The sequence below is a fragment of the Diplotaxodon limnothrissa genome, linkage group LG7, assembly GCF_057381915.1.
Source record: "Diplotaxodon limnothrissa isolate DT_005_m linkage group LG7, D_limnothrissa_male_GT1.1, whole genome shotgun sequence".
Taxonomy (NCBI): Eukaryota; Metazoa; Chordata; class Actinopteri; order Cichliformes; family Cichlidae; genus Diplotaxodon; species Diplotaxodon limnothrissa.
The window spans coordinates 56,043,920-56,049,919 of NC_140602.1; the positions used below are offsets into that span (position 1 = coordinate 56,043,920).

The window sequence follows — 6,000 nt, forward strand, 5'->3', positions numbered from 1 at the left end:
ATAACCACCGGATTACCTTGACTCAAGATGTCATCTGAGCTTAGAAAAATTATAGTTCCTTGTTATTGCACATCAAGCGGTTCACTGTTAATGTGCGTGTTAACTTTGAGAGTAAAATATGAATATATTTCTTTTAAAATATGATGGACTCTCTACAGGTTGTGCTGAACCTTCCTGTGAGGAAGCACAAAGATTTTATATTTGGGAAGAACCAATAAAATAGAATAAGCTGGTAAAGGAATCAAGAGTTGTTGGCTTTCGTCAAGGACTTTTTGAAACAGTGAAAACAGTTTGAAAACTTTTGCAGTGATAGCTGAATGTTTCCCTTGTTTTTTATTGTTATACTTAGATGACAGGCAGCATGGCTATCTTTAAATCGCAATGGTCGCACGCAATACAAAGGCTGTAAAAATGTTGCTACAGTGGGGCAAAAAAGTATTTAGTCAGCCACCGATTGTGCAAGTTCCCCCACCTAAAATGATGACAGAGGTCAGTAATTTGCACCAGAGGTACACTTCAACTGTGAGAAGAAGAGAAAAGCTTCTTACAGAAGACGTTACAGGTCTGTGAGAGCCAGAGATTTTCCTTGTTTGAGGTGACCAAATACTTATTTTCCACCCTGATTTACGAATAAATTCTTTACAAATCCTACCATGTGGATTCATGGATTTTTTTTTCACATTCTGTCTCTCACAGTTGAAGTGTACCTCTGGTGCAAATTACTGACCTCTGTCATCATTTTAAGTGGGGGAACTTGCACAATCGGTGGCTGACTAAATACTTTTTTGCCCCACTGTACTTCAGAGATATAGGTTTGAAGGTAGGGCTTTTTCATCGGTCCTCTTTCCTTTCCTTTATCATGACCACCTTTGACCTGACCTGGCTTCTGTCCCACACCCCCTGCCAGCATTTTCACTGTTCTTCATCTTACCTGTTTAAACGCCCATATAAAATCCCAGCTTAAGTTTCACGAGGCTCTCACACATCTGGTGAGCGGCAGGATAAAGGTAGGTTACGATTAAGGTTGTAAATCTGAACTCTTGGTCTTACAATGTGTTTGTGATCTACTTCTTGAAACCTTTACAACACATATCACTTGTAATTTACAGTCAGTCTGGCAAAAAAAAAAAAATCTTCTTGATAATGCCCACAGGTAGCTCACTGTCACTAACATAACTGTACAATATGGACTTTTTGAAATAATAAGCAGAGGAATTCAACATATTTTTAAGAAAATACTGGCTGGTAACCCTTTTTCATTGTAAGACTAATTGAAGTTAATTAGTTGAATTAATAAATTGTTTTGATTCATTTCTTCTAACTGGGTGCACTTTTCCATGTTGCACAGAGCAGAAAAAACATTCTTAAAATAAGAGGTGCAAGCAAGGCACGCAGTGCTTGTGTAGCGAGATCTAAAAACAGACATCAATTAAAATGTCAAAGTTAAAGTGATCCTTCTCCTTTCATCTCAAACAACATTCTGTCGTTAAAGCTTCTGGCCTGTTTGCATTCATCCATCATATAGCTATAGTTGGCAATAGTCTCTGGAAGCAGGATTAACTCCGCTTGTGTCCAATTCCACAGGAATCTGTAGTGCACCTCAGTTTTTGCAAAGGTCTTCTTTCCATTATCAATCGCTTGAGCTTGTCAAGTTGGGAAATAACACCTTTTTCTGGTTGATGTGCGTTCATAGTCCTCCATCTGTCTCTAATGGGAGATTGATGGGAGCATAGTAGATAAGCTCTGAGATCAGCTAGCATCAGTGGGTTATGCGGTAATAGAAGTAGCATTAGAAATGACTTAGTGACTGCTTGGCCAATATGTATATATAATATATAGAAGAGTTAGAATACAGTGTGAAAATGTTTTTAATAACTCCATCAGCACGTTAACAAGAAACGCCTTGTTTTTGCTCCACTAGCATTTTAAAATTAGCATCTATGAGAAAAGTTTAACGAACAGTGTTCCTCATACACCACCTTTATTTTTCATTAATATTCTCAATTATTAATTAAATTAATTAAAATAATTGTTAATTGTTAATTAATTTTGAACAACCTGTTTATTTGTTTCTTTTTACATTAAATTTTTTTTTTAATATACTTTTTTCAAAATCAAGCTGTAAATCTGTGTTTGAGCTCATTAGCAGGTGTTTATTTACAAATACATGATCCTCCCAGGATCCTTTTGATTGCTGATTAAACAAAATATAAATTATTAACATAAGCTCAACCTAAAGCTTCTAAAGCAGTTATTATATATATTTATTAATCCATATAACATTGCTAAAAAAACACAATTTTCTGCAAAGTATTTTATTTTTAAAAATATGTACCGTTTTCCACTAATAGAGTTTTACATGTTGTGAGGTGTTTTCATTGTGTTTTATTGTTACTTGTACTGAAGGAATGGTTCTAAAAAATTCTACTGCACTAATAGTAAATAGTTTTTTAGCCAGGAAGGATTGCAGAAAACGTGCAGCAAGCTGCATGAGGCAGCTGTGAAAGTGCAAAAGGCTCTGACATGTCACTCATATATCAGTAATTGTAAATTATGTGCACATTAACACTAACTTAAATTTTACATTTTAAATTTCAGACTTGAAATAACTTCAAAGGCTTTTTAAAAAGATAACTGCCAGCACATTTTTTCTTTTTTGTAACTTTTCAAAACCAGCGGAAACTTTGTTTATATAAGTGTGACCTGATGTTTTTGTTAAACTACTGAGAACGGTAGTGCTTACAGTACAACGCCAAGAACACATCATTCAGAGAAGCCCTGGGGTTGACCAAGGACATCTCCTTTGACTATGGGACATGGGAAGACAATTTAGAGAGAAAATTGAAATAAATATAACCTGTTCACTAAGCTATAATCCAGTTCCCGTAGCTTTAGTATCCTTTCCCCATGCTGGCAGCTAAAAGGGAACTTTCCCACGTGGAAAAGAGAAACTGGGAATGTTGGCCCTGGGCTGATCACATCTGTTTTGCCTAGTCAAACTGAAATAAAGGCAACGAGGTTCTCGTCTTATGTCCATATAATAGCTCAACATTTGGCGAGCCAAAAGTGCTACTGCATGCAGATTTAATGCTAAACACAAGCAGCCATTAACAGATTGTATGTGTAGCAAGTCTGGACACAGTCCGTATGGAAAACATTTGTGGTTGACAGCTTTGTGTCAGGATTCAGTCAGTGGTCAACAAGAAACGAGTGCATCCAGTTGTTCATCTGTGATATATTAACATTTCTATTTTTTCCATACATTACAAAGTACAAAGCCCGATTCTCGACAGCATCAGAAACAGCTGGAAATCATCTCAGGAAAGGTAATTAGAGTAGTTAATGTAGCTGATACAGTAAGAGAAATAGCAGCACCTCATTAGCAGATTACAAAGTTTCCCACTGCAGCATGGCAGATATTATCCTGTGGGACCAAAAAGCAGTTTCACTGTGTCTGCAGGTGAGCCTGACTAGAATGCAGACTTTCAGCAATTTCAGTAGCAGTTACTCTGTCTCTGCAAAAATAAACATTTTTTAAAAAGTAATTTTTTTGATTTTGCATGCTCTTAAATGCAGATATGTGCTTTGTTATATATGTTAATAAATGGAGGAAATACTATGCAAATGTCTAAATGTGTCATTTTAAATTAGTTAATCTGCTGTGAGTGAGTGAAGCATGGGCATTTTACTGTTGTGCATGTTACCAGCAGATATTTCCTCCATGAACAGGCACGAACAGAAACAACCATCTGTGTCGGTCCCGCTTATTAGCAACATACCAGTGTTAAAGTCTCACACTCTGACACAGTCACAGGCCTGAAACAGAGCCTGCAGTTATGTGATAGAAAACATAGATTTATTGATGTGTTGTATAAATTAACTTGTTGACTTTTAACCTAAAAGAAGGAAAGACTTTCATTAAACCCAGTTCACTGCTCTAGCTAACCTTCAGCTGCTCGAATGAATCCTGAAACTTGACAAAGAAAGACAGAAAAAGAAACAGGAACCAAAATATAATTTACATAAAATAAAGAGGCATGAGTTATGACCCCTGACTCTGTGTGTCAAAGTCATGTAGAGGGAAACAGTGTCGTATGAGCCCTCTGGGAGCTCTGGCTATTAAACCAGCTGTCCCTTTGACACGGACACCTTTCTCACTCGGCTGCACACAATCATCCCAGGACACACGGCACATAGCAGAGAAAATACAAAAAAATACTCTCCTAAATAGCTATAGCTGTATATGATGGGAAACAATGTGCCTTCTAGGTATGAGCTGAAGTAGCGTGGGTGAGGGGGATAAAACTGCACATCAGAGGAACTGAATGATTATAATCTCATTCAGCTGAAATATTCCTTTCTGCTGAATGTGGACTGGAACTGGTGATTCAAACCACACAAAGGATGAAACAGAAGTTAAAACCACTGACTTTGACTTAAATTTCAATTAAGCATAGCTAATGGACTGAGTGGTTGAAGGATGTAATTTTTTGATTTCTCTTTACCCATGCTGGCAACGTCACTAGCATCGCCTATTTTTCCTTTCATTTAATCTCAGTGGTGGAAAAATGATGCACGATGAAGTCTGAACTGCATTGCCCAGAGTAATATGATGAATCATCAGGCTGCAAACCTCACCAGACACAGGGATATTTGTGCATTTTTTTGGCCCCGTGCAGAAACACACACTCACACACACACACACACACACACACACAGCTGTTATTTTTATATTTTCTCCCAGTACTGATCTACAACCTGACAACATTTTTTGCAAGGGTCTCTTTTTGGCACAAAGTGCGCTGGCCATTCTACGGAGGCGATCAAAGCCTGGGATAACTCTTCCACATGTTCACTCCCACAGCAGTCAGTCATCACCGCTGCTCCCAGCACTGGCTGCTGTGTGAGTCTGACAGAGGAAGAAGTTGCAGTATACACCAAGAATGCACTTCCAATAAATAATAATTGTGCCTTTTGGTTCTGTAGTATGCGTCACTCGTGCAAGTTGACTACTTTCACTTAAAAACAAAAGGAAATGAGAAAACTGACCTTTCAAATAATTGTTTACTCAGAGAAATTCATAAATAGATCTTCTTACCTGTTTTTTTTGTCACAAGCCCCCACGGGTAACATGAGGTGCTCCTCCGGGTCTTCACAAATTTAGTGAAGCCAAGAAAAAAGATGATGCTTCGCTCTGTTGTGTCACTGCTCCGTCATACAGCCTCTCCAGCAAGGTGGCAGCTCTGTCAGTCCAGCTCTTTATCCTCCCTCACAGTTCACAGCTCAGGCTGGGGTTCAGCTGAAAGAGGGAGTAAGTGAAAAGCGGGAGACAGGGAGTGAGAAAGAGAGAGAGAGAGAGAGCGAGAGAGAGTGAGAGAGAAAGAGTGGGAGGAAATGTCTTTTAAAGTGTGAGGAGTGTTTAGGTCAGACTCCCATTGCTTTAAACCCGAGCCCTTAAATAGTCGTTTTCTCCCTCCCTTCACAGCCCCGTCTTCCCTCCCTCTGCTGTAACTGATGGATACAAGGGCTGGTCTGCTTCCTTTAAATGAGATGCCACTGTAGCCGGGAGTCATGACAGAGTGAGCGGTGCTTGTGGTTGTGTAGGGAAATTAGAGGGGAAAGCCAGGCAATAAAAAGAAAGTGAAGGAAGACCGTAGACAGCAGACAGACAGTAGCTTTCAACTAGACTCACTTTGCAATAATGATTTATGATTTTCTCATACATCATTAAGGCTGCAAAAATAAATCCCAATCTTTGCTCAGCATGCTCAAACTGTCATTTCATGTTACCCCTCCATCGTCAGTCTCCACTTATTTCCATGCTTCACTCTAATCCTCCTTGAAATACAAGTCTTTCTCCAGCTCTGTTAGAGTATTAAACCAAAGATGAGAAAAATCAACAAAATACATGATTTCTGATTAAATACTTTCGGTATCTATCCAATTATATAATAAAGGTGATGGATAAAAGTCAAAATGAAACAGTGGAGGAAATCTCTT

At 38.4% G+C, this 6,000-nt stretch overlaps 1 protein-coding gene across 4 annotated transcripts in view; it reads right to left on the reverse strand.

Moving 5' to 3' along the window:
• The window catches only part of tnca (tenascin Ca), a 35,403-nt gene extending 29,937 nt beyond the window's left edge, over positions 1–5,466 (reverse strand). For 3 of the 4 annotated variants that reach the window (XM_085359988.1, XM_085359987.1, XM_085359986.1), the window contains exon 1: positions 5,099–5,464. The gene's annotated coding sequence lies outside the window, so the exon portion shown is untranslated. Of the gene's footprint in view, positions 1–5,098 lie in introns of all 4 variants that reach the window. The other variant, XM_085359989.1, reaches the window with a different exon arrangement.
• Between the last annotated feature and the right edge of the window lie 534 nt (positions 5,467–6,000).